This window comes from Bos indicus, chromosome 15 (genome assembly GCF_029378745.1).
Source record: "Bos indicus isolate NIAB-ARS_2022 breed Sahiwal x Tharparkar chromosome 15, NIAB-ARS_B.indTharparkar_mat_pri_1.0, whole genome shotgun sequence".
Classification (NCBI taxonomy): Eukaryota; Metazoa; Chordata; class Mammalia; order Artiodactyla; family Bovidae; genus Bos; species Bos indicus.
The window spans coordinates 5,047,487-5,057,802 of record NC_091774.1 but is presented as its reverse complement, the minus strand read 5'-3'; the positions used below and the strand labels follow the sequence as shown (position 1 = coordinate 5,057,802).

Genomic DNA, 10,316 nt, shown 5'->3' with positions numbered 1-10,316 from the left:
GGCCTCCCTGTCCATCACCAACTCCCAGAGTTCACCCAGACTCACATCCATCAAGTCAGTGATGCCATCTGGCCATCTCATCCTCTGTTGTCCCCTTCTCCTCTTGCCCCCAATCCCTCCCAGCATCAGTCTTTTCCAGTGAGTGAACTCTTCGCATGAGGTGGCCAAAGCACTGGAGTTTCAGCTTTAGTATCATTTCTTTCAAAGAAATCCCAGGGCTGATCTCCTTCAGAATGGACTGGTTGGATCTCCTTGCAGTCCAAGGGACTCTTCAGGAGTCTTCTCCAACACCACAGTTGAAAAGCATCAATTCTTCAGCGCTCAGCTTTCTTCACAGTCCAACTCTCACATCCATACATGACCACAGGAAAAACCATAGCCTTGACTAGACAGACCTTTGTTGGCAAAGTGACGTCTCTGCTTTTTAATATGCTGTCTAGGTTGGTCATAACTTTCCTTCTAAGGGGTAAGCATCTTTTAATTTCATGGCTGCAGTCACCATCTGCAGTGATTTTGGAGCTCCAAAAAATAAAGTCTGCCACTGTTTCCACTGTTTCCCCCTCTATTTGCCATGAAGTGATGGGACCAGATGCCATGATCTTAGTTTTCTGAATGTTGAGCTTTAAGCCAACTTTTTCACTCTCCTCTTTCACTTTCATCAAGAGGCTCTTTAGTTCTTCTTCACTTTCTGCCATAAGGGTGGTGTCATCTGAATATCTGAGGTTATTGATATTTCTCCCGGCAATCTTGATTCCAGCTTGTGTTTCTTCCAGTCCAGCGTTTCTCATGATGTACTCTGCATAGAAGTTAAATAAGCAGGGTGACAATATACAGCCTTGACGTACTCCTTTTCCTATTTGGAACCAGTCTGTTAGGATGGCTTAAATAAAAACCTAGTGTCAACACTAAATGCTGGGGAAGATGCAGAGACCCTGGATCACTCATACTTTGATGGTGTAAATGTAACTGGCACAGACACTCTGGAAAATAGTTTGGAATTTCTTTAAAAACTAAACAAGCAACTTCCATATGACCCAGTATTTTAACTTCCAGGCATTTGTCCTAGAGAAATAGAGATGTGTTCACACAAAAGAACCAGTGAAATCATTTTTATAGCAGCTTTACTAAAGTAATCCCCAACTGGAAACAAAACAGTTCCAGTTCCAGTTCAGTCTCTCAGTCGTGTCCAACTCTTTGCGACTCCATGAATCACAGCATGCCAGGCCTCCCTATCCATCACCTGCCAGGAGCTGGCATATTGCATATTGAGTGCATATTGCATATTGCATATTGAGTGCAGCACTTTCCACAGCATCATCTTTCAGGATCTGGAATAGCTCAACTAGAATTCTATCACTGCCGGGAGCCAGCGTGAGGTACTCCGCCCGTGGCAAAGGTCATGAGAAAGGAGGCTCGGTGTACGCAAAGGTGGGATCGAGCCTCAGGAGTCCCCCTGGAAATTCTAGAGCATCTACCCCCAAAACCAGAGTCTGCCTACTTTCTGCTTTGTGCTTTCACCTACACCTCTGACTTTATGGGGGGCTGTCCCCCACTACCTCTCTCTGAAAAAAGAGTTAGCTTACAGCTCCAGTTAATAATTCCTGGGTGGGACAGTGTTTCAACCTACAAACTCCTTTGGAAATCCTCTAGCCTGCCTGAATAGGTTTTTCTGGCCACATGTGATTGTTCAGAGCCTCCCAACTGTGAGAGGCAGGAGATGTTCTAAACTGTCTAAACACAGATTCCTTTGAGTAGTTAAAAGATTGATTAGAAATTGTATTGTTGAAGGGTTTTTCACTTGTTGGGCCAATGTTTGCTGCTAAGTCTCCATACTCCTTACCTACTGTGTCCTTGGCAGTGTATTGATTGATATAATGGGTGTATAGAAATATAAATAGTAGCCTCAATGTTTGTAACCTTGGACCCTTGAGTTAATTCTTTTCTTGATTGAGCCCACCTCACCTTTGCCCTATAGGAATGCAGCTTTGACCAATCCTTTTTTGGAGGCTGGTGCCTGACTTTGGAATAATCACCTTTAGAGAAAGATAAGTTTCTTAAAATGTTAACAGGCCTCCTGGCCAGAAGATGATGTAATTCACCTGAACTTTTGCATATGATAAGTTTGAAAGCCTGGCTTCGATTAGGACCAGGAACTGCTGTCCCTGCATGACTCCACCCCTTCCCCCATTATCCTCTATGCACAACTTAAGGTATAAAAACTACTTTGGAAAATAAAGTGCGGGCCTTGTTCACCGAAACTTGGTCTCCCCATGTTGCTCTCTCTCCCAAATTCTGGCTGAGTCTCCATCTGGAGCACGGAATCTGCCACGCTTGCTAATTATGCCTGGGCTTCTAAGATCCGACCAGGAAGGCCTCAGTGTCTCCTCTCCTTTGGGAGAATGGAAGGACGCCTGCGGCCTACGTAAGTGGTGCAAACTTCTTGTCTTGAAGTTTTATTGGTCTCCCGCGTAAACCAAGCTACTCAGCCTCTTTTCTCCACTGAATTTTCCTACTGAGCTATCCTTATTCTATTACTCTTTATATCCTTAATTAACGTTTAATTAAGCAATTGTTTCCTGATCCTCGCCTACACCGTCTCTCCTTCGAATACCCTGGATCAGCCGGGGCTGGACCCCGGCAATCACCAACTCCCAGGGTTCACTCAAACTCATGTCCATCGAGTCCGTGATGTCATCCAGCCATCTCATCCTCTGTCATCCCCTTTTCCTCCTGCCTCCACACCCTCCCAGCATCAGAGTCTTTTCCAATGAGTCAACTCTTCGCATGAAGTGACCAAAGTACTGGAGTTTCAGCTTTAGTATCATTCCTTCCAGAGAACACCCAGGGTTGATCTCCTTTAGAATGGACTGGTTGGATCTCCTTGCAGTCCAAGGGACTCTTCAAGAGTCTTCTCCAACACCACAGTTCAAAAGCATCAATTCTTCGGCACTCTGCTTTCTTCACAGTCCAACTCTCACATCCACACATGACTACTGGAAAAACCTTAGCCTTGACTAGACAGACCTTTGTTGGCAAAGTAATGTCTCTGCTTTTGAATATGCTATCTAGGTTGGTCATAACTTTCCTTCCAAGGAGTAAGCATCTTTTAATTTCATGGCTGCAGTCACCATCTGCAGTGATTTTGGAGCCCAGAAAAATAAAGTCTGACACTGTTTCCACTGTTTCCCCATCTATTTCCCATGAAGTGATGGGACCAGATGCCATGATCTTTGTTTTCTGAATGTTGAGCTTTAAGCCAACTTTTTCACTCTCCACTTTCACTTTCATCAAAAGACTTTTTAGTTCCTCTTCACTTTCCTATTTGTCCTTAAATGGGAAATTCGTTGGACGAGTGGTGGAATGCTATTCACCAACCGCACACACACAACCTGGACGGATCTTCAGAGAATATCAGAGAGCGCTGTGGTTCACCCCCTCCTTCCTCCGCCCCTGCAGGCTGGTGCAGTAGTAGCGCCCAGGATTGCGGGTTTCACTCCTGTGCCTGCAGCACCAGGAAGAAGCGAGAGAGGAAGAGGGACGCTGAGAAGAGAAGGAAGAGGAGACAGAGTCCATGCATTATAGTAGCCGCAACCAAGCCACAGCCCAGCAGGACTACTGAGCTTCCACCAGCCACCCCGCTCAAGGATGTGCCCAGACCACCTGGGCTAATGGGCAATGAAGCTATGGGCCCTTTGAACAGCCCCCTGATGTCACCCATATTCAGGATCAGACCACTACGCCCTATGTGCAGACCAACTATGTGACTTCTTATGGACAGACTCTCCCTGGGTGCGCAGGCGCATTGTCAGCCCGTCCCTGCAGGCGCGTTGTCAACCCGTTCAGGGGCACAGCACCGGGGCTTGTGATGCCACCACGGCTACAGTTACCACCACTTCTCTGCTGCCATCCCGGCCTCTTACGCAGTTCAGTCTGCATATGGCACTCAGTCTGCTCACCCAACCTATGGGCAACAGCTGGCAACCATGGGGCCTGCAGGACTGTAGGATGGTAACAAACCCCCTGAGACAAATCAACCTCAGTCTAGCATGAAGGGTTATAAGCAGCCCAGCCTTCCCCAGGTACCTGGGAGCTATCCCATGATGCCAGTCCCATCACCACCGTCCTATCCTCCCACCAGCTAGTCCTCTGCACAGCTGACTAGTTAGGATCAGAGCAGTTCCCGAAGAACATCTGGGGGCAAACGAGCAACGATGGACAGCTCTGTAGCTGCTATGGTTGACAAAGCAGCTCTGGGGCAGCCCCAAATGGGATCCTGTAGTCAGACTCCAAGTCAATATAGCCAACTGAGCGGCAGCTAGGGATGGCAGAGTTCATACCCACGGGACCACCCCAGGAGCAAGGGTGTTTATGGTCAAGAGTCTGGAGGATTTTCTGGATTAGAAGAGAACCAGAGCGTGAGTGACCTCAATAACCCACGCAGGGGAAGAGGGGGATTTAGTTGTGGAGGTATGGGTAGAGGTGAGTAGGGAGGAGCACCCCAGGGAACAGGGATAAATGCAAACCTTTCCCCTTATGTAAGACATTTATTTCCTCATTTCCATGAATAATCTGATAAGCCCAAGCTGTCCTCCAAAACGTGGAAATGTCATCTCTGTGGCATGTCTGTAGCAGCAGGTTGCTTTCTTCCTTGCCAATATACTTGGTTGGGTTGAAGAGAATAAAGAATGCTTTTGAAACTAGAGCTTTCTGTTCCCTTCATAGCTTCCAGAGGTTGAAATCCTCTGTGGGTAATAGACTTTGGGAAGAACACACAGAACCCTTCTAACAACCCCAGGTTTTTAACTAATTGTTTCTGAATGGCTGTCTTGAAATTCCTGGAGTGTATACTGCAGATAAGGAGTGCAGCTGTTTTCCACGTCTGTCCTCAAGTTCTGTCTGTACTTGGGACTGTTGAGTGTAATGATGAAGATCTCAGTCCCATAACCCTTAACTATGGCCTGAGGTGCATCTGGCACACAGAGAAGCTCAAAAGGTTTGTTATTTTTTTTTCTTTGAAAAATTAATTAACTGATTTTAATTGGAAACTAATTACTTTACAATATTATAGTGGTTTTTGCCTTACACTGACATGAATCAGCCATGGGTGTACATGTGTTCCCCATCCTGAACCCCCTCTCCCACCCTCCCCATCCCATCTCTCAGGGTCATCCCAGTGCACCAGCCCCGAGCACCCTATGTCATTCATCAAACCTCGACTGGTGATCTATTTCACATAAGCCCAACAGAGTGTGTATATATATATATATATATATATATATATATAATGATAGGATAACTCTCCCCATTGGGGATTTTGAAAAATCTAAATTGGTTTGACCATTTTGATTGATGGCATAATCTGGTTTAGAAAATTTTATTTAGATCAGTAACATAACTGCTGCCTGTGCCTGCCCTTCCCCTCCGTCCTCCCATACCTTCTCCCCCTTCTGGTGTCTATACTCTGATGAAGGTGAAGTATAATGTTGTTTAACATAATCCAGAAGTCTTCATTCTATGTGTGTTTTATCCCAGTATAAACTAGTAAAAAATTATGCAGAATGTTAATATAAGTATAAATTGTATTTGATGCCATGATTGGTTTAAGGAAAAACTGAATAGAATTTCTTTAAAAATATACATCAAGACGAAATACATTAAAAAGTTGATCTTTTCTAAAAAGCCAGTGTCAAAAGCTTACATGAGGAATCCGTGTGGTGGTGTAAATGTGTCGTATCTTGACAGTATCAATGTCAACATCCTAGTTGTGTTACTGTTCTATAGCTGTGCAAGATGTCACCCCTGTGGAAACCAGGTAAAGGATTCCTGAGATCTCTTTGTATTATTTCTTACAACTACTGGAGTGATCTGAAAATAAAAAGTTTAATTTTAAAAGTATTGATCTTCATGTTAACATATAGATATATTGGCTTGCCTTCTGTTTAGCAGAGTGATTAGGTAAAGAGTTCCCTGCTCCACAATCCTCTGCCATATCTGACCTACCATTTATTTTATTACTTTTTTACAATGAAATATAGTTGATTTACAATATTGTGTCAGTTTCAGATATATAGCATAGTGTTTCTGCAGATTATACTCCATTATAACTTATTATGAGATAATGGTATAATGTCTGTGCCATATAATATATTCTTGTTTCTTATCTATCTTATATAATATATAGTAGTTCATATCTGTTAATACCACACTGATAGTTTTGTCTCTCCTCCCTTCCATCTCCTCTTTGGTGACCATAATTTGTTTTCTATGTAACCAAGACATGGTTGCTAACCAATTGTCTGACAAATGAATGGATACGAAAGATACACACACATACACACACACACACACACACGACCTCCCTGGTAGCTTAGATGGTAAAGAATCTGCCTACAATGCAGGAAACTCAAGCTCAGTCCTTGGTTTAGGAAGATACCCTGGAGGAGGGCATGGCAACCCACTCCTGTTTCCTTGCCTGGAAAATTCCATGGACAGAGGAGCCTGGCAGGCTACTGTCCAAAGGGTCACACAGAGTTGGACATAACTAAAGCAACTTATTAGGCATGCACATGCACAGATATAGACATGTGTATATTACAGAGACACACATGCATAGGCATACTCTGCAGCCTTAAAAAAGGAAGGAAATCCTGCCTTTTGTGACAGCAGTGACAAAATGAGGGCATTATGCCAGGTGAAATAAGACAAACAGTGTAAAAACATATATGAAATGGTAGGCTTCCCAGGTGGCACTAACGGCAAAGAATCTGTCTGCCAACACAAGAGACTCGAGAGAAGAGAAAATGGCAACCCACTCCAGTATTCTTGCCTAGAGAATCCATGGACAGAGACACCAAGGGGTCACAAGATTGAACATGACCTAGCAACTCGTCTACCGCCATACACACATATACAATTCTGTCATTTGCAGCAACATGCACGGACCTAGAGATTACTATACTTCGTGAAATTTTATCACTTATATGTGGAAATTAAAAAAAAATACAAATGAATCTATATGCAAAACAGATTCAGTGTACTTTGAGATGCTTCTCTACTGCAGTTCCTCCACAACTATTTATTGCCTTAAACTTCAAAGGCCACATCAGCCATTGTGAGATACAATTTTGCACTACAACATTATGATAACTTTGCTAAAAATTGAGGGAAAATTGTAAAACAATTGCTCATTTTATTTAGGAATTCTTGACCTCATTTTTATTGATGTTTCGTTTTTGGTATCATACTCTGAGAAAATTGTCAGATATTTTGAAAGAATGATAAGTAATAATGATATGATACTTAAACCTAAAAAAATATTTACTAAAACCGGAGTATAGTCTGTGTTTTTAAAGAAAATGAGTGCAGGGGTGTTTATTTTTGGAAAGACTGAGGTTGTCCAGATGATGGTGCTAGAACAGTGTTTTTAAATCATGTGAGAACTGGAAACTCATTCTGGGTCATTCAATGTCATTGATGGATCCTTATTAAACACATTTTAAAATGATTTTTCCAGGCCAATCATCATTGCCATTGTTTTCATCATCAAATACATATGGGAAAGTTCACAGTCTTTGTGGCTTTCACAGCAATGCCAGAAATCCTTAAAAGGCCAAGCAACTCTGTTCACACCAGGAATTATTAAATTCATTTCACTTATTCATGAAGTACCTGTTTAACTTATTAAAGGGACATACTCATAAATAGAAGAGCTTATTAAGAAGGCCAGCTAGGCATCCCCACTATAATGTAAATATCTTTTAATGAGGTTGTCAGATAGGTTCATAGCCAAGAGATTTTTCATATGTTGTATGTAGAAAAGAAGTATTTTTCAGTTATAATCATTAACATGGGGATTAAATTAAATGACTGAAGAAGAAGTTGATTTTTACATATAAGAAAAGTAACATCTTACTAGTAGTAAAAGAAAATGAATGATATACATGTTTTATATAACTGTAGTGAAAAACAACATGGTCAGAGATCTGACTAACACTCAATGTAGCCATGATTCCACTTTGGTTTATGAAAGAAAGTTGACCTTGAGACTTTCTGAATTGGAAAAAATAAAACCACACAGAACAGAGAACAAATGATAGGAAGAAAAGTCTTTTTTCTTGACTGTCTTTACACTTGTAAAAAATGTACTTTATCATTTCTCACCTGGGTATTAAGCCTTATGTCAAGCTGAAGAACTATCAGAAGAAAGCAAAGAAACGGCTTCTCAAAATGTGCAATTTTCTTGCATACATCTGAACACTGTCTTGTAGGTGTCAGATTACAAAGACTATAGCATATAAAAGTAACCCTTCTCAAAACATGAACTTTTTCCAACCCTCAGAATAAAGGAAAATTGATGCATTTTCACACTGAGTACTGAAAAATAAATTCACATTCCCTCATTCTGTCTCTCTCTTACACACACACACACACACACACCACTGTGAATAATTTAATCTCTTTTTAATTACCATTCTAGTCTCCTATTTCCTACTTGCCTATGATCCAGAACAGAGCTATAATTATCAATTTACACTGTCCATTTACAGAGAATTTCATATAATTTAAAGGCTTCATAAATGTATTTTATTGTTTGCTTTTAGCACATGTCTTAGAGCTGAAAATGCTGATCATCTAGTTCCTGGATGTCAGTAAAAGAGAAATGAAGTAAATTGTGCCTCCTGCGAAGTGTAGGGACCTCCAAAGAGGAAAATCCAGAATTGCAGGCATTGTTTCTATGAAGATGACCCTCAGGTTTCTACCCTAAGCTGCCTAGGAGAGGCCCAGCTTTAGCAGTGTGTGCTGAGTAGTTCCATCTGCGTGTTCCATTTGCATTTGACCCATGTACCTTAACTCAGTTAATATCTCTTCCCCTGTGGTTTCCATATTGTGTTAATTTGCGGTATCTTTCTCCCTGGGACCCAGATGGGACGCTCATACCCTTCTTGCACTCTCTCTGGGAGCTCTTTCTCACATTTCATCCAGTAGTGGGCTAATTCTGCAGATTTTATTCTTTCTCTACAAAATATCTTGGTTGCTTTTCTCTTTGTCGTTCCAATGTTACCTGCTATCAGCCAGGTCCTATTGTTTCTCAAATAGATTGTGGTCATCAGTCTCCTCTACTTTTTTCCTATTTCAGGACATCCACATGCTGTTGATCACTCTCCTAATCACTACCTTCAGCATCTCTCCATCAACTACTGAGTTAAGCCCCAAATCCTCATCATCAGTATGCTGGGTTATCTCTCCTTCAGACTGAGTTATGTGTATCCCAGCCTTGCTGTATTGACTTTTCTGAAGACACCCTAATTTTCCTGCTAGCTCCTCCTCTCTTTGTGGATTAACCTACCAAACCCAACTCCTGTTGAATTCCACTTCGGTCTTAGACACATGTTTCAAATGCCACATTCTCAGAAAACCCTCCTCTGCCCACCGTTTGGTCCCTGTCATGCCATGGGAGTTTTGCTCTAATCGTACCTTCCCTCATATTACTGTCATTTGTGCAGGTATCTTTCGTGTCCTGGGTTGTAAGCTTTCTGAGGACAGAATCTTTAATTTATCATCACATTTTCCAAATATCCAGGTCTAAGGATTCAGTGAAGTGGAGAGTATATATTTATTTAACTGAAGTATTAATAAAATGAATTTAAATGAAAGTAAAATTGAATATTTTTGTTGTTAATTTTATCATGAAATTACTTTTCCCTTACCCAGCTTTCAAACATTGCTTCAAAAAGTGTTGCTTGACAGAAACATATTTTAGTTTCCATGAAAGATTTTTATGCTTGAAAGTGAAGGTGAAGTCACTCAATTGTGTCTGAGTCTTTGCGACCCCATAGACTATAGCCTACAAGTCTCCTCCATCTATGGAATTTTCCAGGCCAGAATACTGGAGTGGGTTGCCATTTTCTTCTCCAGGGGATCTTCCTGACCCAGGGATTGAAGCCGGGTCTCCCGCATTGCAAGCAAATGCTTTTATTGTCTGAGCCACCACAGACATTTTTTATAAGTATTTTTTATAAGTTGGCTAAAGCTCAGATATCAGTAATATCAGCAAAGGACAGGAAAACATTACAAATGCAAGGACTAACTTGTATCATCAGCAAATACTTATTTGTTAACAGCACTAACCCAAGCAGGGTATCAAATGTAAATCAATGCTTGACTTGGGAATAAAATGAACACGTGTACACCCATGGCAGATTGATGTTGATGTATGGAAAAACCAATACAATATTGTAAAGTAATTAGCCTCCAATTAAAATAAATAAATTTATATAAAAAAAGAAATAAAATGAAAGCAATCCTCAAGTTTTCTC

The 10,316-nt window shown here is 41.5% G+C and overlaps 1 pseudogene; it reads left to right on the top strand.

Moving 5' to 3' along the window:
* The first annotated feature begins 3,571 nt into the window (after positions 1 to 3,571).
* LOC109568762 (RNA-binding protein EWS pseudogene) lies at positions 3,572 to 4,523 on the top strand (annotated as a pseudogene).
* Positions 4,524 to 10,316: the final 5,793 nt, after the last annotated feature.